General features: G+C 35.9%; 1 protein-coding gene and 1 long non-coding RNA gene across 17 annotated transcripts in view; one reads left to right on the top strand and one right to left on the bottom strand.

Moving 5' to 3' along the window:
- Positions 1–25,689, top strand: part of LOC309619421 — a 124,216-nt gene that overhangs the window by 27,537 nt on the left and 70,990 nt on the right. The window lies entirely within an intron of this gene.
- ERBIN (erbb2 interacting protein) overlaps positions 1–25,689 on the bottom strand; it is a 111,471-nt gene that overhangs the window by 80,150 nt on the left and 5,632 nt on the right. The window lies entirely within an intron of this gene.

Below are 25,689 nucleotides of genomic sequence, written 5' to 3'. Positions count from 1 at the left end.
TAACTTAAGAAACATGGCCACGATGTTTTATACCACCTAAGATCAAGAGATGCAGAGTCTATTTCCCCAATCCTTGAATTTGGGCTGAACTGTGACTTGCTTATACCAACTCAATGTGGCAGAAGTTAGGCAAGTAACAGTGCCTATGCCTCACGAAGATTTACAACTTCTGCTTTTACCTTCCTTGAATGCAGCCCTGAGGACATGATGCTGTAATTCTTTGTAGGATAAAAGACCACATGCTGATTCACAAATTCAAGAGCTATATAAATTGCTGTAGTTTTAAGCTTAAGTTTACCAACTGTATTGATTTTTTCAAAGAGAAAACTTCATAATTTGTTCATTTACTGATGGGACATTTTCCATTTCCCTGATTTCACTTTTCTCTATTTTTTCAGCCTTTTATTTATTTTGAATTCGTCTCTCTTTTTCTGACTCTTAGGGTAAAGCTTATTAAGTAATTGATTCTAATACTTTATTCTTCAAGATTTAAAGCTATAAATTCTGAGATGCACTTCATAAAATTTGATATGTTGTCTTTTTGTTGAATTTGTTTAAAATGCTAATTTCCCATTTGATTTATTATTTTACCCATGAGTTATTCAGAATCATCTTAATTTCAAAGCATTCAGGGATTGGGAATTCCCTGGCAGTCCAGTTGTTAGGACTTGGAGCTCTCACTGCCGAGGGCCCAGGTTCAATCCCTGGTTGAAGAACTAAGATCCCACAAGCCGCGTGGTACAGCCCAAAAAAAAAAAAAAAAAAAAAAAAATTCAGGGCTCTACTAAACCTCATTTTGTTACTGATTTCTAATTTAATTCCACTGTAATCAGAGAAAATAATATTATGATTTCAAGTCTTCACAACATGTTGAAGTTTTGACAGCCCACATGAGATCTACCGAGGTGAGTGTTTCATGTATATTTAAATGTCACATTCTGCATCTCTTGGGTTTAGTGTTCAAAAAATGTCAGGTTAAATTGATTGAGAGTGGTGTGCAAATCTTCTGTACCCTTACTAATTTATGGCATTCTTTTTCTACTAATTACTGAAAAGTACTGAAATCTCTAACCGTAAGTGTAAATATGTTTTATTTCTGTCAATTTTTATTTCATGTATTTTGAATCTCTTATAAAGTATCAATAAATACACATTTGGGGTTCTTGTACCTTCTGAGGAATGGATCCTTTTAACATATAAAATGTCCTTTCTCTCTGCTAATAATCCTTGTCTTGAAGTATAGTTTGCCTGATATCACTATAGCCATAGGAACTTTCTTTTGATAAGTGTTAATGTATATTTTTCCAACTATTACTTTTAACCAAATTTGTCTTTAAAGTGCCTATTTGTATGAAGCATATAGTTGGGTCTTACTATTTTATCCAATCTGACAATTTCTATGTATTGATGGTAGGCTTAGACCATTTATATTTAATATAATTACCGGTGTGATTTAAGTTTATTACATTACTATTTATTTGTTCTTTGTTCCTTTTTTTCCTGCCTTCAAATATAGTTATTTTTTTCCTATATTATCTCATTTTATGGACTTTAAGCTATACATATATATTTTGTGGTTGCTCTAGGAATGTACAGTATGTATTCTTAATTCATCATAGTCCACCATCAAATAATATTATACTATTCTAATTATACTATGTAATTTTATATATGATGTAACAAATGTAAGAGTATAATTTATTTATGTCTACTCTCGCTCATATTTCATGCTATTGTCATAAATTTTACTTCTACATATTATAAAATCCCACAATTTTTTTTGTTTTACACTATTCAACTGTCATTTATATAAATTTAAAAACCAGAAAATAGACTTTCATATTTATTCACACATTCACCATTTCTTAGTCTATTTCTTACTACTATCAAGCCCATCTGAACAGTTTTTTTAAAAGATACTGCATTTTTCAGTTCTAGAAAACATCTGGTGTTGGTACAAAGTTCCCAATACTCTCCTGAAATACTCAACCCCTCACATGTTATCCTGTAAATTGTTTTAAAATCATTGTCTCCTAACTCATTGACTCCTAACTCTGGGTCATCTAATAAGTCTGGTTTTGTTAACTGTTTTCTCTTAATTATACAATCATATTTTCCTTTTTCTTTGTATATTTCATAATTTTTCACAGTATTCTAGATGCTTTTTATAAAATAACAGTTGAGAACTGAATGTAATATTGTTAAGTTTTACTTATTACCCAGAGAGTCTATGCTCTTCTCTCAGTTAGGATGAATGATAATTCAGATTCCTAGTAGAACCAATTTGAGCTGGGACTGGCTGCAGCTTTAATTAGAGTGAATTCTTCTGTGATCAATTCAACCCCCAACTTCCCATCTCCAACCACAGCCATATCTTTTTGATCTTGTCAAAATTTGAGATAGGAAGAATTTGGGCTGCAATTCCAGATATTTTTGGTTCGGTTTACCTTTAGATTCAACCCCAGCAGTGTCCCATAATTCAAGAACCATTAGAATTTGCAGAACTATACATTTCTATAGGTTTTTTTCAACTAAGCCTCTACTCCTCTTTATGGCAAAATTCAAGGTGGATAAAATTATCAGGTTTAATGATTTAATTTTGCCTTTGGGGCTCTGTCAGATTCCTATCCCTTCACAAAAGCCCACACTGTCACTTGAGGACTGGATGATTTATATTCATCCCTTTCCATTTATGGTAAGTCCTGCTTCATCCTATACTGAAATCTGGTTGGGAAACTGCCACACTCTTGACTCACCTATGAGAGGTTCATGTACCTATGGAAATCAGTTCACTAAGGCCTCCTTGATTCCACTGATTTTTTGCTAGCTCTATTTTTTTTTTTTAAGTGTGATTTTTATTCTTTACAGGTTTTTCTTATTCTTACCAGGGGACCAAAAAATTTTTGTGCCTTCCTATATGCTAACTAGAAGCAGAAATACTAGGAGAAAGTGCAATAAAATTTCTGGGGAAAAAACAAACAAACAAACAAAAAGAAATACTAGGAGATTTCCAGGGTAGATAAAACAGTTCTCTTTATAGAAAAGATACTCCCATGGAAGATAGCCAGTCTGACTCACCCCTTTGTGAAACAAACTTGGTCAAGGTAGAAGAAAAAACTTCAGAATTCTCCTCCATCTCAGTTTAGAAGGAATGACAATTTATGGAACAAAAAGAGGGCCTAATTATTTTTACAGAAAAATCTTTCATTCCACAATTAGAAATAAGACTACAAATGCAAACATCCCAGCTAGAATTGGTTTATTTAACTCTGAAAACCTAACATTAGATCATTCTATAATCAGAGGGAGGAAGCAGAGGGAGAATGAGGAAAGAAAGCAGCTCAGTATGGCTCATAACCAAACTCAGAGAAGGTGAAACTGTGCCAAAAAGGAATACTGAAGGTCTGTGAGTAAATTTCAACTTTTTCTAACACAGAGTTCGTTCTGTTATCTTCAACAATAAGTCAATAAAGCTGTGCAAAGAGACGTTTGTTGGCAATACGCATCACAAACATATATTCACAATGATGTTGTGCTTATTTAACATGGTAGGAAATTAAATCTTGGCATTATTTCAAACTTAGAAATACTTTCTCATACAGTCTTGACCGGATTCTAAACTATTCCCATAACACAATCCAGTGGCAGGACTAATTTCTTCGTGTGTATTCCCTTATTTCTCTTTACTTCCTAGTATTCATCTCTATGCCAGAGTAAATCCCAATCTTCTTAGTTTCTGCTAATGACTTATAACAACTTCTTTTCCTCCTTGAACTCATTACACATGATTTGGGGAGCCTTGACGGGTACAGAACAAGATGCTCAAATAAACCAAGGAGAACCCTAGTTCTCTAAGATATTCTAAGGAACAACTGATTTTGATCACATGCAGAAATATAAGACACCGAGTAGGTGTTATTTTTCCTCCCATCTTAAAAAGGACCTCTCCTGAGGATATCTCTCCAGTTACTAACCCATTTCTCTGCTCCCTTTTACAGCAAAATTCCAAACAAGTTGTCTATATGCACTGACTTCAATTATTTCATCAACAGTTCTCAAACCCACTCCAATCACATTTTTGTCCCAATCACTTCAATGGAAACTGTTCTTCCTAGATCATTAATGGCCTACCTATTGCCAAATCCAACAGACAATTCTAAGTTCATCTCTCACTTGACTTAGTGTAGCATTACTCCCCACTACTTTACCCATTTTCTTCACTTAGCTTCCAAGACACCACATCCTCCTGATTTTGTTCCTACACCACTGGCCAGACCTCAGTCTCCTTTGCTAATTGCTGCACTTTATGTCAACCTCTTAACACATTATAGTGACTGAGAATACAGATGTTGGCCCTCTTCCCTATCTATACTCATACCTTTGGTAATCATCCAGTTTCAAATCTTGAAATATTATCAACTCTTTCAATACTAAGTACTCTACCGACACCTGTCTTAGTTTGGGTTCTCTCAAAAACAAAGGCTGAGGTAAAGACTTGAATGCAGATAGTCTGTCTAAGAAATGACCTGAGGGAGCAGTGAGAGTATGAGATATGGAGGAAAAGCCAACATAAGAAATGGTATATTATCAAAGTCATCCCTAAGGACAACTGGGGTTCATTCTACTTAAACTCCCTGAGACAGGCGCACAGGAGGTCTCAGAACTGTCTGCCTATAGGATGAGAGGCAAGCTGTTATCCATCTGCTCCTGTCTCCCACTAGTTAAGGACTGCTTCTATGGACATTAACTTTCCCAAACCACAAGCCCATGCTTGCTTTCTGGTCTAGATGGCCTCCCACAGCAGAGAAATCGCTGGGGCTCACTTTCACTAAAAAGACAAATAACAAAACTTAACAATGGGCAAAGGTTTGAAGAGGCATTTCTCCAAAGAAATACCAATGGCCAATAAGCACATAAAAAGATAATCAACATCATCAGTCATTAGGGAAATATAAATCAAAACCACAAAGAGATAAAATTTTATACCAACTAGGGATGGTTACAATAAAAAAGGTAGGTATCAGGACAGATGTGGAGAAATTGAAACCCTCATACATTGCTGATGTAAATGTAAATTGTTGTAGTCACTTTTGAAAAACAATTTGGCAGTTCCTCCAAAAAGTTAAACATAGTTACCATATGACCCATCAATTCCACTCCTAGGTATAAAACCAAGAGGACTGAAAACACCTGCTTTCAGAAAAACTTGTAACTAATGTTCATAGCAGCATTATCCATAGTGGCCAAAAAGTAGAAACAATCTAATATCTATCAACTAATGAATGGAGAAACAAAATGTTTTATATCCATACAATGAAATGCGTATTATTCAGCTATATAAAGAGATGAACTACTGATAAAGGATACAACATGGATGAACCTTGGAAACTTTATGCTATGGTAAAGAAGCCAGACACGAAAGGCCATATACTGTACGATTCCATTTTTATGAAATGTCTCAAACAGGCAAATTTATAGAAACAGAAAGCAGATTAGTGGTTCAGGGTCTAGGGGCAGTGGGAAACAGGAGTGACTGCTCATGGGTATGGAGTTTGGGGAAATGATGAGATTTTTTGGACTCAGATGATGATGATGGTTGCAGGGCCCTGTAAATGTACTAAAAATTACTGGATTGTACACTTTAAACAGGTGAACTTTATTGTATGTGAATTAGAGCTCGATGGAAAAATAGCTTAAACAAAAGAAAAAATATCAGGACACTGGTTAATGCCACTATGATGTATTAATACAAAAGATTCCAAACTGATTTCCTAATCCCATTCAGTTAGCACCTGACTTTTCATTTCAATTTATTTTACCACCTTCCTTCTCCCTTTAAAACCTTAAAATAAGTTACTTATACGCAACCCCATAATCTAATCCCAACTAAAGTTTTACAACTTTACTGAGCCAAATCCTTTGCTCAGGTGAGGCCCTTTACCTTACCACAGACTCCTCCTTTCCACCTGACACTTCAATATGCTAATTACTTCTTTGTTCTTTAAGTGGCGTTTTAAATGAAGCTGTCTATAAATAAAATGTTTTTATGCAGCGTGTACAGTGCCCTAGAAACTGAGCCAAAGCTGTTGAAAAGCATGACCTGATTTGCAAATCCTGGACACAAGTGCCCTAGTGCTTGAAATTCCACCATTATTTATTTTGGACACTCTCCAAACAACCTCTATTAAAATGCAAATCCACCTGGTGAAGACAAGGCCCTAATTTCTTAAGGTAAATTTCCTTACAGTATTTCCTAAGTTCAAGAGAAAAGGAGCTATAGAGAAGGAACCACGAGCAAAGAGCAGAAAAAGGTAGAAACCAGCAAATGAGCATGTGCGCGCGCGCGCGCGCACCCACACACGCGCACCCACACACACACACACACACACACACACACACACACACGAGAGGCAGGTTTGAAATCATTTTTCTGTACAGCTAATGTGTTTGTTTTGAGGTTAACTTAGCCTAATTATGATTATAAACACCACAAACCTTCCAAAGAAAACCAGATCTTAACACCTTGTTACAGAAGGATTTTAAAAGCTTAATTAACACTTATAAGTAAAAGCTTAAAAATACCACCACTTGATCAAAGTCTTATGTATAAAAAGTTTCACTTTTAGAAGGATTCAGATTAATATCTTAGGTATATTTATAATTTTATTAACTCATTCTAAATTTTAAGTATATTTATAATTTTATTAACTCATTCTAAAAATCTCTTAGGGCTGAAGACATTTATTTTTTAAGTAAAATAGCATTATATATGTAGAGAAGAAGAGAAGCAAACCCAAATTTTAAGCTGCTTCTACTTCTAAATGTCCCACCTATACCTAAATCCTCTTGTGCTTATCTGATAGACAATGTGTGGAATTAGCCTTAATTTGTCAAACATTACTTTTGAAAGTACTTTTTTTAAGTAACAAATTTCTTTAAAATTCTCTGTAGAAAAGGAAGTGGGAAAATGTTGTGAGAACAGCTAAGAACTGCCAGGTGCTTTGTGCCAAATTCATTCACATACTGAACTCTGACATTCCTCTAAATTAGCTATTATATACACATTTAAATATAAACAAAGATCACAGGACAAACAAGAGGCAAGTCTTAAAGCTCCAAGTATAACAGTGTTCCATATCATCAACGATTCTCAATGAATGAAAGGACACCTTAGGTCCAAAAACATCAAGGACCCACATGATAATAATTACACTTTCAATATTCCTGTTGAGAAAACATTTATAGGCATATGTATGAGTTTGGGAGTCTTTTGCAATAAAACCCCATGGCCTATGGGTGGAAACAATTCTAAAATTTCAACAGAGATATTCCACCTATCCCAAAATGGATGACAGGGAAAAATGACATAGACACCATTAGAATAACTTCCCAGTTCACAATGACCCCTTCCTTTCTCCGAGAAAAGGTGACCGCAAATCCATAAAATATTACAGTCAATGCAATTTTAAAAAATATAGCCCTTAAGGCAATACAATGGCACCAAAGACAGTCTTTTCAACAGATGGTACCAGAACAACCAATCACATTCAAAGGAATGAACCTAGACACAGAACTTATACCTGTCACTAAAATTAAATCAAAATTGATCACAGGCCTAAATGTAAAACATGAAACTATAAAACTCCTAGAAGACAACATAGAAGAAAACCTAGATGACCTTGAGTATGGTGATGATTTTTTAGATACAACATCCAAGGCACAATGCATGAAAGAAATAACTGATAATAAGCTAGACTTTGTTAAAACTATAAACCTGTTCTGCAATGTGAAGAGAATGGCAGGCAACAGACTGGCAGAAAATATAACTGGCCCTTCATATTCACAGGTTCTGCATCCTCAGATTCAACCAAACTTGGATCAAAAAAAAGCTTCCCTGGTGGCGCAGTGGTTGAGAGTCTGCCTGCCAATGCAGGGGACACGGGTTCGAGCCCTGGTCTGGGAAGATCCCACATGCCGCGGAGCAACTAGGCCCGTGAGCCACAATTACTGAGCCTGCGTGTCTGGAGCCTGTGCTCCGCAACAAGAGAGGCCGCGACAGCGAGAGGCCTGCGCACCGCAATGAAGAGTGGCCCCCACTCGCCGCAACTAGAGAAAGCCCATGCACAGAAGCGAAGACCCAACACAGCCAAAAATAAATAAATAAATAAAATTTAAAAAATTAAAAATTTGACAAAAAATCCCAGAAAGTTTCAAAAAGCAAAACTTGAATTTGCCACAAGCTGGAAACAATTTACATAGTATTTTCATCATACTTACAACAATTTACAAAGCATTTACATTGTATTAGGTATTATAAGTAACCCAAGGTGATTTAAAGTACATGGGGAAGGCTTCCCTGGTGGTGCAGTGGTTGAGAATCTGCCTGCCAATGCAGATGACACGGGGTCGAGCCCTGGTCTGGGAAGATCCCACATGCCACGGAGCAACTAAGCCCGTGCACCACCAACTACTAAGCCTGAGCTCTAGAGCCCGCATGCCACAACTACTGAAGACCGCACGCCTAGTGCCCATGCTCTGCAACAAGAGAAGCCACCACAGTGAGAAGCCCGTGCACCGCAACGAAGAGTAGCCCCTGCTCGCTGCAACTAGAGGGAAGCCTGTGCACAGCAACGAAGACCCAACGCAGCCAAAAATTAAAAATAAATAAATAAATAAATTTTTAAAAATAAAAAATAAAGTATATAGGGAAGATATGCCTTGGTTACATGCAAATACTATGCCATTTTACATAAGGGACTTGAGCATCATCAGGTTTTGTTATCCTGGGACAAGGGAGGGTCCTCAAACTAATCCCGCCCCCTCCCCCATATGTGGGAGAACTGTATTTGCAAAAGATACAACTGATAAAGGACTGTTATTCAAAGTACACAAAGAACTCTGAAAACCCAACAAGAAAACAAACAATCCAATTAAAAAATTGCGAAGATCCTAACACTCTCACGTCACCAAAGATATACAGATGGCAAATAAGCACATGAAAAGATGCTCCACATCATAAGTCATCAGGGAAATGCAAATTAAAACAAGATATCACTGTAAACCTATTAGAATGGCCAAAATCTGGAACACTGACAACACCAAATGCTGGTGAGGATGTGAAACTCTCATTCAGTGCTGGTGGAAATGCAAAATGGTACAGCCATTTTGGAAGACAGCTTGGCAGTTTCTTACAAAACTTAATGTACTCTTACCATACAATCCAGCAATCATGCTCTTTGGTATTTATCCAAAGGAATTGGAAACTTATGACCACAAAAAAAACCTGCAGGTGTATGTTTATAGCAGCTTTATTCATAACTGCCACTACTTGAAAGCAATCAAGATGTCCTTCAGTAGGTGAATGGATAAATAAACTGTGGTACATATTCAGAGGTTAAGAAGAAATGTGCTATCAAGCCATGGAGGAACCTTAGATGCATACTGCAAAGAAGAAGAAGCCTGAAAAAAACATACACACATATGTGATTCCAACCACATGATATTCCAGAAAAGGGAAAACTATGGAGACAGTGAATAGATCAGAGGTTTCCAGGGGTTGGGCGTGGAAGGAGGATGAACAGGCAGAGCACAGAGGATTTTTAGGGCAGTGAATCTACTCTGTAAGATACTATAATGACAAATACATGCTATTATACATTTGTCCAAATCCACAGAATGTGCAACACCAAGAGTGAACCCAAATGTAAACTATGGACTGTGGGTGATACTTACGTGTCAATGTAGGTTCACTAACTGCAACAAACGTACCACTCTAGTGGGGGATGATGATAATAGGAGAGGCTATGCATATGTGGGAACAACGTTGTATATAGGAAATCTCTGTACCTTAGGCTCAATTTGGCTGTGAACCTAAAACTGCTCTGAAAAAAAAAAAAAAAAGTATATTTTGAAAGAGAACAACTAGTCCTGATGTTTTACTTATTATGAAGAAAAGAATGGATGCAGATGAACTGGAAGACTTACAATCTCTGTCAGTGGTACTCATATTCCAACATGCAACCACTTAGTTTTAAATAATACCTCACTCTAAGTCACCTCTTTTAATTATCTGAAAAAAAAATTTTTTAAAGCTAACTCAAGCAAACTGGGACACCATGCTGCCCAAAATTTGACATTTCCTGGGACTATGAGGATTTTTTTTATAGCAGACATGTGACTGGTTATACACTTGGAAATCTTGAAAATCTGTTAAGCCAGAATCATCTGTACCATATTCTTTGGTATTTTAGTGGTCTCAGTAAAGCATTTGCATTAGGTGCCTATTAACAGCTCTAAACCTGCCTCCTGAGGAAACCACAAGCTTTATAATAGCAAGTACCCCTGTAGAGAAGGAATGCTTGGCTAGTCAGACATAAATACTTATCACTTTCTTAATCTGACAATAAACATACCATTCTCTCAACTGATTTCCAGAGCATCAATAAGCAAAATAGAATTCTGATATGCCATTCTTTCATTAGAAAGCAAAATCCTGAAACTGTCTGCTACTCGGCTAGATAAACTCCAAATTAGAACAGTGATGGTTAGAGGAGTATAAAAAATACTGTCTCCGTCTATGTCTATTTTACCCTTAGATCAAGTAAGAGTACCAAAAAAAAAAAATATATATATATATATATATATATATGTGTGTGTGTATACATATATGTGTGATATATATGAATATATATAATATTTTGAAACACACTAGCCTATCCTCATGTATGATCCATCTTTGCTGAGTTTTTTGTATATTATACCATCCTATTTTTATTAAAATACATATATATTAAAAAAAGAGCCTGAGAGTCATGGAATGTGTTGTTAAATTACTGTCAACAATACTGTCCATTCATTACTCAACAGCTCTTACATAAGGGAATTTACATTTTAGAAATCATTTAGAAATTAATGCAAGGAAAATCTTTGAATCCTTTGGAGAACTTGAGATGTATTTCTTTACTCAGGGTAATGAGAACCTTGGCTCCCAGGAAGCTTAGCTAAATCTGATGTTCTATCATAGCTAAATTACTTTAACGTTATATATTTCCTCACTCCTTTCCTTGGATCTGATTTTGTATTTCTATTAACTAGTATTCACATCCTATTAAAAGTCACCTTGAATCTTATTTTTAAGAAGAAATAGTTTTAAAAAACAAAGTCAGACTAAACACACAGGGATCTTAATAAATAACTCTATCATATGGTGAAAAAAATAAAAGAAAAACTGTTAAGGCTGCCCTTGAATTATCATTTGAAAATATCTCCAAATAGACCCCCAAAGTGCTAGAAAGTTATACAGAAAGCTAACTGCATAAGTATAGAGGCTGAATGGCACAATGGATCCTGGCAAAAGAATGCCTATGTGTCTCAGCTTATTTGTTTATCAGAATAAAGGTAGGGCTACTTATAGACTAGGAAAGTAGGACCTCAAATATTTATTCTTTGTCCTCACTTGAGCCTAGAACAGTTCTTAGCACAAGGTAGGCGCTTAAATGCTGTTGTAATATCTAACTTCTAAGCTAGAAGAGAATAGAATCTAGATTCTATATTATCCTCCAAAAATCTACCTCAAATCCTTGCTCCTACATGGTAAGCAGACTATATAGGTGAGACACTGTAGTGCAGGAAAAAACTGTACTCCATAAACTGATACACTGGAACCTCTTCACCTTGTATACAATTCAAAGAACTAAACACTCTACTCTGAAGAAAGTGCCTAATACTAGTATATATGCCAATGCCCGGCAGAAGATAGTAGATTAAAAGTAGAACTTTGTTTTTTTAAGGTATGATGAGTAGGTCTAAATTAATTTGTCAAGTATATGCTGAGAATCTATTCATTATGTGTTAAGTACTATGCTATGAAAATAACAGATGGAAACACTATAAAATCCCATCAATAATAAACTACAGCAGAGCTACATAAAATTACAAAACCATTAAAATGCTGTCTTTTTATGCAGAAATGGAAAACTCATAATAAAAAGAGGACAAAGTTAAGAACAATTTTTTTAAAACAAAAAGTATATAATCTTATGCACACATACACAGGCTTAAGAAAAAACTAGAAACACAACAAAATAGAATAGTAATTATCTCAGAGGTGGAACTGCATGTAATTTTTATTTTCTATTTTGAACCTCTCCTTAGTTTAAAAAAATGTCTACACACACAAATATTCCCAACTGATTTTCAACAAAGATGCAAAGCAATTCAATAGAGGAAGAATACAGCCTTTTCAAGAAATGGTGCTGGAGCAGCTGGATACCCAGAGGCCAAAAAGATATCCTTGACCGAAATCTCACACCTTATACAAGAACTGACTCAAAATGGATTAAGATTTAAATGTAAAATGATAGAACTTTCAGAAGAACACACAGAAAATTTTCAGAATACAGGGATAGGCAAAGAGTATTAAGCACCAACCATCAAGAGTGATAAATTGGACCTCATGAAACTAAAAACTTTTGCTCTGCAAAAGACCCTGTTAAAAAAATATTTGCAAACCGCATATCAAGAAAGGATCAGTATCTAGAATATATAAAGAACTCTCAAAATGCAACTGTAAAAAAAAAAAAAAAAACAACTAGAAAGTGGATGAAAAACAAGAACAGACATTGCACTGAAGAGATATACAGATGGTAAATAATCATATAAAGGATATTCACCATCATTAACCATCAGGGAAATGAAAATTAAAATATGATGAGATACCACTATGTACCAGAAAGAACGGATAAAATAAAAAGTAGTAAGAAAGTAAGAAATAGTAACACCATCAAATACTGGCAAGGATGTGGAAAAACTGGATCTCTCATACACTGCTGGTGAGAATAATGCAAACTAGTACAGCCACTCTGGAAAGCACTCTGACAGCTTCTTATAAAATTAAACTACACAACACAGCATTACACTCTTAGACATTTATCCCAGAAAAATGAGAACTTATCTCCACAGAAAAACCCGTACATGAATGTTCATAGTCCAAAACTGGAAACAACCTAGATGTCCTTCAACATGAAATAGTTAAACAAACTGGTAGTACATCCATATTGTGGAACACCACTCAGCAATAAAAGTCAATGAGCTATGGGCTTCCCTGGTGGCACAGTGGTTGAGAATCTGCCTGCTAATGCAGGGGACACGGCTTCGAGCCCTGGTCTGGGAAGATCCCACATGCCGCGGAGCAACTGGGCCCGTGAGCCACAACTACTGAGCCTGCGTGTCTGGAGCCTGTGCTCCGCAACAAGAGAGGCCGCGATAGTGAGAGGCCCGCGCACCGCGATGAAGAGTGGCCCCCGCTCGCCGCAACTAGAGGAAGCCCTCGCACAGAAACGAAGACCCAACACAGCCAAAAATAATTAATTAATTAATTAATTAAAGGTGCTAATAATTTTTTAAAAAAGTCAATGAACTATTACTATAAGCAACAACTTTGATGAATTTCCAGGGAATTAGGCAATTAGCCAATCCCAAAAGTTATATACTGTATGATTCCATTCATACAGTTTTTTTTAATAAGATTTTGCTGGGGTTTTTTTGTTTGTTTTTAATTTTTATTTATTTATTTTTATTTTTGGCTGTGTTGGGTCGTTTCTGTGCGAGGGCTCTCTCTAGTTGTGGTAAGCGGGGGCCACGCTTCATCGCGGTGTGCGGGCCTCTCACTATCGCGGCCTCTCTTGTTGCGGAGCATAGGCTCCAGACGCGCAGGCTCAGTAGTTGTGGCTCATGGGCCCAGTTGCTCCGCGGCATGTGGGATCTTCCCAGACCAGGGCTCGAACCCGTGTCCCCTGCATTGGCAGGCAGATTCTCAACCACTGCGCCACCAGGGAAGCCCCCATTCATACAGTTTTGAAAAGACAGAAAGGGAGGGAGGGAAGTATGGGAAGGAGATGTTATTGTAGTAATAAAAGGGCAACAACAGGGATTCTTGTGATGATGGAACTATTTTGTATCCTATCAATTTCAATATCCTGGTTGTGATACTGTACTATAATTCTTCAAGATGTTGCCTCAAGGGGAAAAAATCTCACTATATTATTTCTTAAAACTGTATGTGAATCTACAATTATCTCACAATAAAAGGCTTAGCTCCAAAGAGAAGCCCAAAATGCAACATTAATAAACTAAGGGAAGAGAGAAAAATGCTAGCATTTTTACTTTTATTTAAAAAAGAAAAAATTTAGTTAAGCTAACCAAAATATCCAAAAATAATTAGAAGAGTTTATATATTTAAGTTTTAAATAAATAGCTAAGCACTTTTTAAAAGTTACAATGCAAACTAAACTCTTAGAAGAAAACATAGGGAAAAACTTCACGACACTGGATTTGGCAGTGAGTTCCTGGCTATGACACCAAAAGCAGAGGCAACAAAAGAAAAATTAGACAACTGGATTTCATCAACATTAAAAAAATTTTGTGCCTCAAGCCACTATCAACAGAGAAAAAGGTAACCCACAAAATGGGAGAAAATATTTGCAAATCATATATCTGGGTAAGGGATTAACATCCAGAATACAGAGAACTCCTAAAGCTCAACAACAACAGAACAACCAGATTCAAAAATGAGCAAAGACATCTCTCCAAAGAAAACATATAAACAAGCATATAAAAAGATGTTCAAAATCACTCATCATTAAGGAAATGTAAATCAAAATGATGAGATACCACCTTCACACACATCAGGATAGCTACTATCCAAAAAAACAAAACAAAACAAAACAAAACAGAAAGGGAGTGTTGGCAAGGACGTACTGAAATTAGACCTCTCATTAGACCACTTGTGCTCTGTTGGTGGAAATGTAAAATAAAATAGTACAGGTAACTGTGGAAAACAATATGGCAGTTCATCAAAAAACTAAAAATGAGATTATCATATGTTCCAGCAATTCCATTTCTGCGTATATACCCAAAAGAATTGAAATCAGGGTCTTGAAGAGTAGTATCTGTACACCCATATTTATGGCAGCATTATTCACAATAGCTAAAACATGGAAGCAACCCAAGTGTCCATGACAGATGAATAGTGAAGCAAAATGTGGTACATACAAAGGAATATTCAGCCTTAAAAAGGAAATCCTGACATATGCTACAACACAAATGAACTTTGAGGACATTATGCTAAGTGAAATATGCTGGAACCAAAAGGACAAATATTATACGATTCTATTTTTATGAGGCACTTAAAGTAGTGAAAATCATAGAGAAAATTAAGTAGAATGGTGGCTGCCAACAGCTGGGAGGAAGAGGAATGGAACAGGGAATTACTGTTTAATGCACAGAGTTGCAATTTTGCAAGATGAAAAGAGTTCTGGAGGTGGATGGTGGTGATTGATGCACAACAATATGTACTTAATACCACTAAACTGTACACTTAAAAATGGTTAAGACAGTAAAGTTTATGTTATGTGAACTTTATCATAATCTAAAAAAAATTTAAGTTATAAATCCAAAGAAGGGAAAACTTCTCAAATATCTGGGGAAGCTTCAGTGGAAACAATGGTACTTGAGCTTGGCTGGATGGTGAGAAGAGGCAAAAAAATAAAAGTATATTTTTTAAAATGTGAGATTACAAATTGCATGCTGCTTTAGTATAACTCTTTCCATGAAACTTCTTGGCTCAAATATTGATGCTTTTCTTTTTATTTGTAAACTGAGCTGTATTGCAGTTATTTCTAAAATTAAAAACAATCATCTATGACAAACTAGCATGTGCCAAAGGAAAAAGAAAAGGTGTATTAACTCAAGGTGTCCTCACTTACCTGAACCCAGAACTTTTTTTCTATAACATCTATTAAAAATATTTGGAAAATAGTGCTGTTCTAGCTGCCAGTTAGAAGTATAGTTCTGGGGAGGGGGGTGAGGAGAAACAAAGGAAAGAAGGATTTAGTTTTAGGGATCTAATGCACAGCATTATGATTGACTATAGTTAACAAGTATTATATACTTGAAAGTTGCTAAGATAGTAGATCTTAAATGCTCTCACCACAAAAAGGAAAAGGTGAGTATGTGAGGTGATGGAAGTGTTAGCTACCCCAAAGGTAGTAATCATATGGCAATACATGTGTATCAAATCAACCCACTATACACCTTAAACTTACACAATGTTACATGTCAACTGTATCTCAATAAAGCTGGGGGAGGGGGAGGGAAGATGAGAATTGAAAGGAGGCACAAAATAAACATTTAGCAAATTAAAAAAAAATAGTGCTATTCTACAGAAACTATCTACTTCCGAACATACCTAGTAAAATTCTGGTATAAGGGAAAAAAAAGCCAGAGTCAGGAAACCTGGATTTTTTTTTTTTGGCCACACCACGCAGCTTGTGGGATATTGGTTCCTCGACCAGGGATCAAACCCAAGCCCATGGCAGTGAAAGCGCCAAGTCTTAACCACTGGACCACCAGGGAACTCCCTGGATTTATTTTTTGAATCTCACTTATGTCACTAATAAACTAAATGACCTCTAGGATTTCACCTCTCCCTCTGGGCCAAAAGTTTCCCCTTCTGTTAATTGAAAAGAAAAGAGTGGTTACTTAGACTAGACTGTTTCTAAGTCGCTTTCAGTGATAAAATCCACTGAATATGAGGAAAATATCAGCATTCTGGGGAACGTCTTTCATTTATACCAAATTATCTATTAAGTATATTAAAAGGAAGGACAAGATCAAGGTCAGTGAAACATGTAAATTGACAAAAATAAACTCTAGGGTATAAGCAGTGGCAAAGATCTCTTGGGAAACATTTACTACGTGTATAAACTACATAGCTAGAGAGTTTACTATTATGATCAAATAAAGGACCAAAATAACTATCATTAAAAGATATACATAATACTACTGTGCATCACACTAAATACTAAGAGTTCAAGGAAAATGTTTGTAAGTAGTAGTATTTTTCTCAGAAATAAATCAAAAAGCAGTAAAGGAACAAGGTTCAAGAAGCCATTCTCATACCACTTAAGTCACCTTCGAGAGGCAGTAACGGGGCGGAACAGTGATAGAAGGAACCAACTTCTACTTAAATCAACCTCAGAATTTAGCAAGTTTTCTTGTTCCCTTTCCAATTCCCCCAGCCAGACAATGCTAGAGAAAGAAAGTGTAGTATGATTAAATGGAAACTCCTGGGCAATCAGACTGCTATCCTAATGTTGGAGGATGATCTCAAGCAACGAAAGGAAATGAGGAAACAGACATTTCTCCAAAGAAGACACACAGATGGCCAAGAGGCACATGAAAAGCTGCTCAACATCACTAATTATTAGAGAAATGCAAATCAAAACGACAATGAGGTATCACCTCACACCAGTCAGAATGGCCACCATCAGAAAATCTACAAACGACAAATGCTGGAGAAGGTGTGGAGAAAAGGGAACCCTCTTGCACTGCTTGTGGGAATGTAAATTGATGCAGCCACTATGGAGAACAGTATGGAGGTTCCTTAAAAAACTAAAAATAGAATTACCGTATGACCCAGCAATCCCACTACTGGGCATATACCCAGAGAAAACCATAATTCAAAAAGACACATGAACCCCAGTGTTCACTGCAGCACTATTTACAACAGCCAGGTCATGGAAGCAACCTAAATGCCCATCGACAGATGAATGGATAAAGAGGATGCAGTACATATACATACAATGGAATATTACTCAGCCATAAAAAGGAACGAAATTGGGTCATTTGTAGAGACGTGGATGGACCTAGAGACTGTCATACAGAGTGAAGTAAATCAGAAAAACAAGTATTGTATATTAACGCATATATGTACAATCTAGAAAAATGGTACAGATGAACCGGTTTGCAAGGCAGAAATAGAGACACAGATGTAGAGAACAAATGTATGGACACCAAGGGGCGAAAGCGGGCAGGGGGTGGTGATGGTGGAATGAACTGGGAGATTGGGATTGACATATATACACTAATATGTGTAAAATAGATAACTAATAAGAACCTGCTGTATTAAAAGAAAAAGGATATGAGGGAAGAATTTTACAGTTAAAATGATAGGTTACTGGGACTTCCCTGGTGGCACAGTGGTTAAGAATCCGCCTGCCAATGCAGGGGACACGGGTTCGAGTCCTGGTCTGGGAAGATCCCACATGCCGCAGAGCAACTAAGCCCATGCGCCACAACTACTGAGCCTGCGCTCTAGAGCCCACGAGCCACAGCTACTGAGCCCGCATACCACAATTACTGAAGTAGTAGTTGTGCCTAGTAGAGGTAGGAGCCTGTGTGCCTAGATCCCGTGCTCCGCAACAACAGAAGCCACCACAATGAGAAGCCTGAGCAATGCAACGAAGACCCAATGCAGACGAAAATAAATAAATTAATTAATTAAAAAAAAAAAAAAGATAGGTTACTAAGTACTTCTCAGGATGCATACTAAATTATAATACATGAGACTATACAATTTAATATATTTATAATTCAATTTTCACAAAAGTGCTATTACTTGTTCATCTATAATTATATACCTAGAAGATATACCACACCATCTAAAAATCTATTAGTAATTTTTAAAAAGTCTTCAGTAGAATGCAGTAGGTAATAAATAATTAAAATCAATCTCCTCCCTCCATTTAAGTATCCAGATAAGAATACAATGAAAGAAATAGCCCCATTCATAACAGCAGCAGCTCTCACCTTCCCTCCATTAAGTTTTTTGGAAATAAGCTTAATGAAAAAATATACATAATTCTTAACAATAACAAAAAATATGCATACTAATAAGAAACATGGATATGACAAGAAAAAAATCATAAAATCCACTGAAGGGCATAAAGTATTAAATAAATGGAAAATTTACTTTCCTAGAAAGAGATAGGCTATTGTAAAGGTATCAATTACTTCTTAAACTATCTATAAATTCAAGCACTCTCAATCAACATACCAACAAGAAGTATTTTTAGAACTTAATGATTCAAGTTCACCTGGAAAATTTTTTCAAAACTAGAGTAATAAACTGACACTTCCAGCTATTAAGCATACTATAATGAGGAGGGGTGGAAAAATCAAGTGAGCATAGTATTATAACAAAAACACAATAAATAAAAAAGAAGACTTTCATATAGATTAAGTATATTTGGGAATTTTCTATCGATAAAGATAGAATTTTAGAAGTAAAAAAGATGATTTTTTCAACAAATGGTGTTACAACAACTGGTTAGAAATTTGGAGAGAATCAATCTAGATAATTATTTCACTCCTTAAGCCAAAGTAAGAAAACTTAGATTATTATTTTTATAATCTTGGCATTAATCCTTTCTAAGAATACCCTTAAACCCAAAAATGCAGACTGACAAATATGACTACATTAAAATTTAAACTTCTAAATAGCAAACACCATAACCAAAGCATATAAGTAACAAGTCAACTAAATCCATGTAGAACACAAAAGGCATACAAATATGTAATATTCCTAAAAGAATTTTTACATTTAACTTGCCAACATCACAGTTAGTAAGTTGCAACCTGACTCCAAAGCCTATGTTATATATATACTATACTATGCTGCCTGTCTCAGATTTGCACAAGTACTTTAGCTAATATCCAATTTGTTCAAGAATGCTCATAAAGAGGTACTCTCATATACAACTGGTGGAAGTATAAATGGATACAAACTCTTCAGAGAGAATTTGATTCTATCAATTTCAACTACACACATAGCAAATGCACTTTAGGTATTTATCCACCAGAAAAAATTCATACAAGTGTAAAAATTTACATGCAAAGAATACAAGAATAAACTTATATTCTGTACAGCATTGTCATGTATATGAAACAAAATTCATATTTATGGCAAGACAAGAGAAATTTAAATGTAAAATTTTTCTCTGCCCTCTCCTCACACTGTGCATTGTGTATCCACATTATGCATTGACGAAACCTCCCCCATCAGCAGGAATACCTGCTCAACCATAAACAGCAACATTCTGCCAGCATCAACACGACAACTCAAAGGATACCATTCCTTCTTGATCTTGTAAAGGGTCACATGACCCACCACAATAGCACTTAAATCTGGATTATGTAAACTGTCAATAATTTATCATACAGCCCTCTGTCTCAAAAAAAACTTATATACTATGTGTTGACTTCTAATAGGTGGAATAGTTCTCAGAGCTTTCTGAGATGCTCTTCCCAGGTTATAATCCTCAAATTTGGCTCAAATATAATTTTCCAATTCTTAGATGGACTGATTAATTTTTCATCAACATGTATAACAACCTAGAAACAATTCTAAATAAAGCTAATTAACACATATACATACCTACTATATCCCCTTATATATAAATGAAATATATCTTCCATTTTTATTTAAAGATACTTACACATGTACACACATGCACACTTACATGTTGGAATACATACAGAAGTCTTCAGAAGAATAAAAAACACACTGAGGATCTCTGGGAAGTGGAATTATAGGGAATTTTCATCTTCTATATTATAAATTTCTGTATTTGAATTTGTATAACAAGTTAAGAAAAAAAAAATTAAGGTAATTGTTTTAGCCCTTTGCCTAACAAAAGCCTCTCAGTGCTTGTACCTTGTCCAGCCCTCCAAGCCTACCCTAAAGTATGTCACTCTATAGATACCTAAAAGATTGAATTGATAGAAACGGTACTGATTTCAATAACCAAGTTCAAAAAAGATAAAGAAGATAGACAGACTCTCAGCGTTTCTGGCTTGGGAACAATTTTCAAAAGAAAGAGCATACAGGACATTATGCTGCTATCAGGTATCTCTGACCCATCGAACTGCAACTACTATACACAGTCTCTGATATTCTTCAGCTAGCCCCAGGACAATTAACTAAATCTTTTCAAGTCCCCAGAGATTAACAGGGCACCCAAAGAATCCGTTTGTTGCCACCAGGATCCTTATCTTTTCCTAAAAGACTGAGAGTAAATCTACTCTAGCCACAAAAAGATATCCCAATATGCCTCTAAAATCACTTCCAAAATCTCCAGGGATGGGGGAAGTCAAACCAACTTATTCTAGACTGGGTGATAGCCTTGGCAAGGAGATTCATTTTTAGATTACACGTTTCTTGTGTTGGCCCTAATACAAATGACACAACTTTCTCCCACCCCAGCCCACAGCATTCTAGAATTGGTCTAAGGTTTGAAATTCCAAGGACACAATTATCAAGAAAATAAGATACACGCTCCAAACTTTCCAAACTTTGGGATTATATAAACAATAAAACCTTCATATGGAAAAATACAATTGCACCAAAATCACTGCATTCATACTAAAATCGAGCCCCAACATTATCTCCACAAGGAACCTATCCAACATAGACCATAAACGTACTGATTCATTCCATCCACCTTTCATATAGTAACCTTGAATTGCTAAGGAATGAAATATTTCACCTAAGTATATTTTACCATGTGCTACATTTTAGAATTTTATCCCTTTAGAAATACGTCGAAAATTAACTGGACTACAGGGACTTCTGGCTGAAAATGTCTGATCAAATGTTTAACTCATCTCCCTCACCAAAAAAAAAAAGTACAGAAACAAAACTAGTTCTCACTATCAGAAAAAAGTTACAAATATGGAAAGGGAAAACACTAGAATGAACTCTGTGGTGCTGGATTAGAACCAGAAGTACCATTGCGAAATCATTCTATATTTACAGAAATATAGATGTAAATGTGAATGTGTACGTGTGCGCACATAAAAATATCCCCTACCTCTATATGCTAAGAAGGCCAGGTGCAGCAACACCCCAAGAGCAATGAGCACAAGAAGTGCCCCAATCTTGGCTTCTAAGTACCATCTTCCACTAAAAATAACTGGAGCAAGTTTGAAGTTAAGTCTGGAACAGCATATTGTGCTAGATACAAAAAAGTGCTCAAAGAAGGAAGAGGTATGTCAAAAAGAAAATAAACCAGCTGGAAGGGGTTCCCACTAGCCTAATCAACAACAATTTAAGTACCAAAATTAATGATAGTAGATTATAACTCAGTGAATATAATAGGTAATCATGAATAGACAGAGATGTAAATAAAGGAATACATTAAAAATCTGATGAGGAACAAAATATTTACATAGTTTCAACACCTAGCCCAAAAATATTTATTAATTACAAATGAGAAAGGAGTACCTTGACATAGGCGATGTCTGGCACTTACAACCTTAATCACATAACCAATTCCTATCAATAGTGGGACAACTGAAATTGCCTGGCACCTGATAAGATACAGGAGAAGAATGCAACATCACTTCCATGATAATCCTGCCAAAGATCTAATAATGAAAATCTAATCAAAATCTAATTAAAATGTCAGAGAAATGCAAATTAAGGGTTATTCTACAAAATAGCTAGAGCTATAATCTTCAGTGTCAAGTCAGTCCCCTGAAAGTAAAGATAAAAACTGTTCCAGATTAAAGAAGACTAAAGAGACATGACAACTAAACGCAATACATGATTCTACTTTTAATCTAAAAGACATTGGGACAATTTGTCAGACTGAGATGTTAGTAATGTATTCTTGTTAACTTTCTAATTTAATAGTTATGATGTTATTATGTAGGAGAATGCCCTTGTTTGTAGGAAATAAACATTAAAGTATTTGGGGGTGATGAGGCATCAGAGATGGACAGCTTACTATCAAATGGTTCAGGAACAAAAAAAACTCTTTGTACTATGCTACTAACTTTTCTGTGTATCTGTCATTGTTCCAAACTTTAAAATATGAAAAAAAAAATTACAAAAAAAAAAACTATAGTGGCACTAAAAAACCTAGGAGGGGTACATCTACAGATAAGAACAGAAAGGAATTTGTAGAGAATAAAAAGTGGATTGGGGGGCTTCCCTGGTGGCGCAGTGGTTGAGAATCTGCCTGCTAATGCAGGGGACACGGGTTCGAGCCCTGGTCTGGGAAGATCCCACATCCCACATGCTGCAGAGCAACTAGGCCCGTGAGCCACAACTACTGAGCCTGCGCATCTGGAGCCTGTGCTCCGCAACAAGAGAGGCCACGATAGTGAGAGGCCCGCGCACCGCGATGAGGAGTGGCCCCCGCTCGCCGCAACTAGAGAAAACCCTCGCACAGAAACGAAGACCCAACACAGCCAAAATAAATAAATTAATTAATTAAAAATAAATAAAATAAAATAAAATTTTAAAAAAAGTGGATTGGGGCGGGGGGGCGGGGGGTGGGGGGGTGGAAAGGGCGGATGACAACAAAACACATCTGAAGAACCAGATACACAAGACAAGTATAAAGTGGGATCTCCAAAAAGGATAAGTTTTCTTAGCAAGAAGCATTGGAAGAAGTGTGTGTCCCGGGCAGTCAGCCAGGTAATAAAACCATAGTAGAACAGCTGCATGGCTAAGGCCTCCAGCACAACTCTCTGTACTGTGGGAGATCTGACATTTGGACAGTATAACTGTGAAATAGGGGAATATTATCTCCTGAGGGACAGGAAATATGAGTAAGAGGACAAGCTACCCTAAGGAGAAACCCATTAGCTAAATATACCAAAGACAGAAAAACTGGGATTCACTTGGGCTGGGGAAATACACTTAAATGACCAATACAGTATAGTCTGGACCATCATATAAAACTTTACCATGAAAAAATCTAACATTTGAGGAAAAACCAAAAGCATGATGGATATACCAAGCACAAGAACAAACTTCCTATATTGTTAACAGAGCAAACAGAAGTCAATGTAAAAGTAATATATATCCCAGAGATTCAAGAGCTTATGTGTGGACCAAAAATACAACCAAAAAATAAAAATCAACTACTATGAAAATGCAAAGCAAGAGTTCTTAGAAATTCTATTTTCCTTCCCAAAAAAGTAATGAAATAATTGAAAAGAACTGAAGACCAAATTAATGAGCTAAACAATCAAGCCTCAGGATTCTCCCAGAATGAAAAAAAAAAAAAAAAAAATCAAAGCAAGTAACAAAAGCTCCACAAATCCCAACATCCACCTAAGTTCTCAAAGTGTGGTCAATGGGCCCTGGAAGTCCTGGGAGACTTTCAAGGACTTTTCACGGTCAATACTATTTTCATCATAATATTAAAACATCATTTGCCCTTTCCCACTATACTGACAGCAACGGTGGGTAAAATCGCTAGCATCTTAGCACAAACACAGTGACATCAAGCTCGACTAGCACCATTACATATTCCCAGATTTCTTTTCAAATGCCACTTTCACTTAAGTATATCTTTAATGAAGCAGTAAAAAAAAATTTTTTTTTTTTTAGTTTGGTCGTGCCATGTGACTTGCGAGATCCTAGTTACCTGACCAGGGATCGAACCCCAGCCCTCTGCAGTGAGTCCTAACCACTGGACCACCAGAGAATCCCCCTCCCAAAATAATAATTTTATTAAGTCTCAACTCTTCGATACATGTCTTCTTCATATTCTATGTGGAGAAATAGCAATCTTGAGGAAGAGCACTTGTGTATATTACTTTGAGTTGTGAACTAAATTAGCCTTTTTTTAATGGAACATTTTGACCTTAAAGAGAGAATGAGAAATTATGGTTATATAGACTTAGGAATTTGGCACACATTTTCTCAAAAATAAACCAAGTAAGCCTGTAACTTCAAGGGAAAAACACTGACAGTATTTGTTACCAATGATTAATATTCGAGCTTCCAAGTGAAAATTTAGAATTGTGGAAAACTTGTATCTGCCACCCTGAGCTTTACAGCTTCGTATTAAGGACTTCTGATGAGATTACTGGTGACATTAACAACTTTTTTGGTTTTGTTACTGCATAATGAAATGTGTCAACTCTGGGGAAAAAATGTATAACTCAATGAACCTGTATTTCCCAAACAACCAATACACGGTGTTACAAAATCATAAACAGGTGAAAGATTCATTCAAAGTGCAAGGTATACCACGGATTTTCAGATAACAAGAAATGGAAAATTCAGTGATATGGTTTCAGATTCAACACTGCAGCTCTCCTTTAAAAAACTACCACTTGTCAAATGTTGGCTAAAATACCTCTTCCTTTTCCAACCATGTGTCTGTATAATACAGGATTTCTTCATATACTTCAACCAAAACAATATATTGCAAGATTGAATGCAGAAGCAGATATGAGAATCAAGCTTTCTATTCAACCAAACACAAGAGACTTCCAAATACATATAACAATGCCACTCTTTGCTAAAGATTTGTTTTGGAAAACAGGTTTTTTAAAAAAACCTAATTTAATTTTTTTAATTAAAAATATTTTTATTAAAAGAGGGTTACACTAACAGGCAATGGTTTATTATTTTTTAATTAATTTTTAAAAATTTGTAATACAGGAAATATAATAAATATAACCCACATAAACTAAAGCTCTGTGGGGTTCTTAGTAAATTTTAAGAGAGTAAAGGGATCCTAAGACCAAAGAGTTTGAGAACAGCTGCCTTAGGGCTAGTTACTATTACTTGTAATTATACTATGCTATAATAGAGTGAATCCTCCTAAGGACAAATAAAATGTATAAGGCACTCATCCGCAAAGCAAGTTGTCTGAGACTACTCTATTTTTTTTAATTTTTTATTTGTATACAATTTTTAAAGGTTACTTTCCATTTACACTTATTACAAAATATGGGCTATATTTCCCATGTTGTGAGACTACTCTGTTTTCTAAGTTACTCAGACTTCTTTTCCACTCTTCTATTCCCTCACTGTATTGGGTT

Source organism: Balaenoptera borealis, assembly GCF_965194805.1.
Source record: "Balaenoptera borealis genome assembly, chromosome: 2".
Taxonomy (NCBI): Eukaryota; Metazoa; Chordata; class Mammalia; order Artiodactyla; family Balaenopteridae; genus Balaenoptera; species Balaenoptera borealis.
Note: the sequence above shows the minus strand (reverse complement) of the source record. Positions and strands in the feature narration are given on the sequence as shown.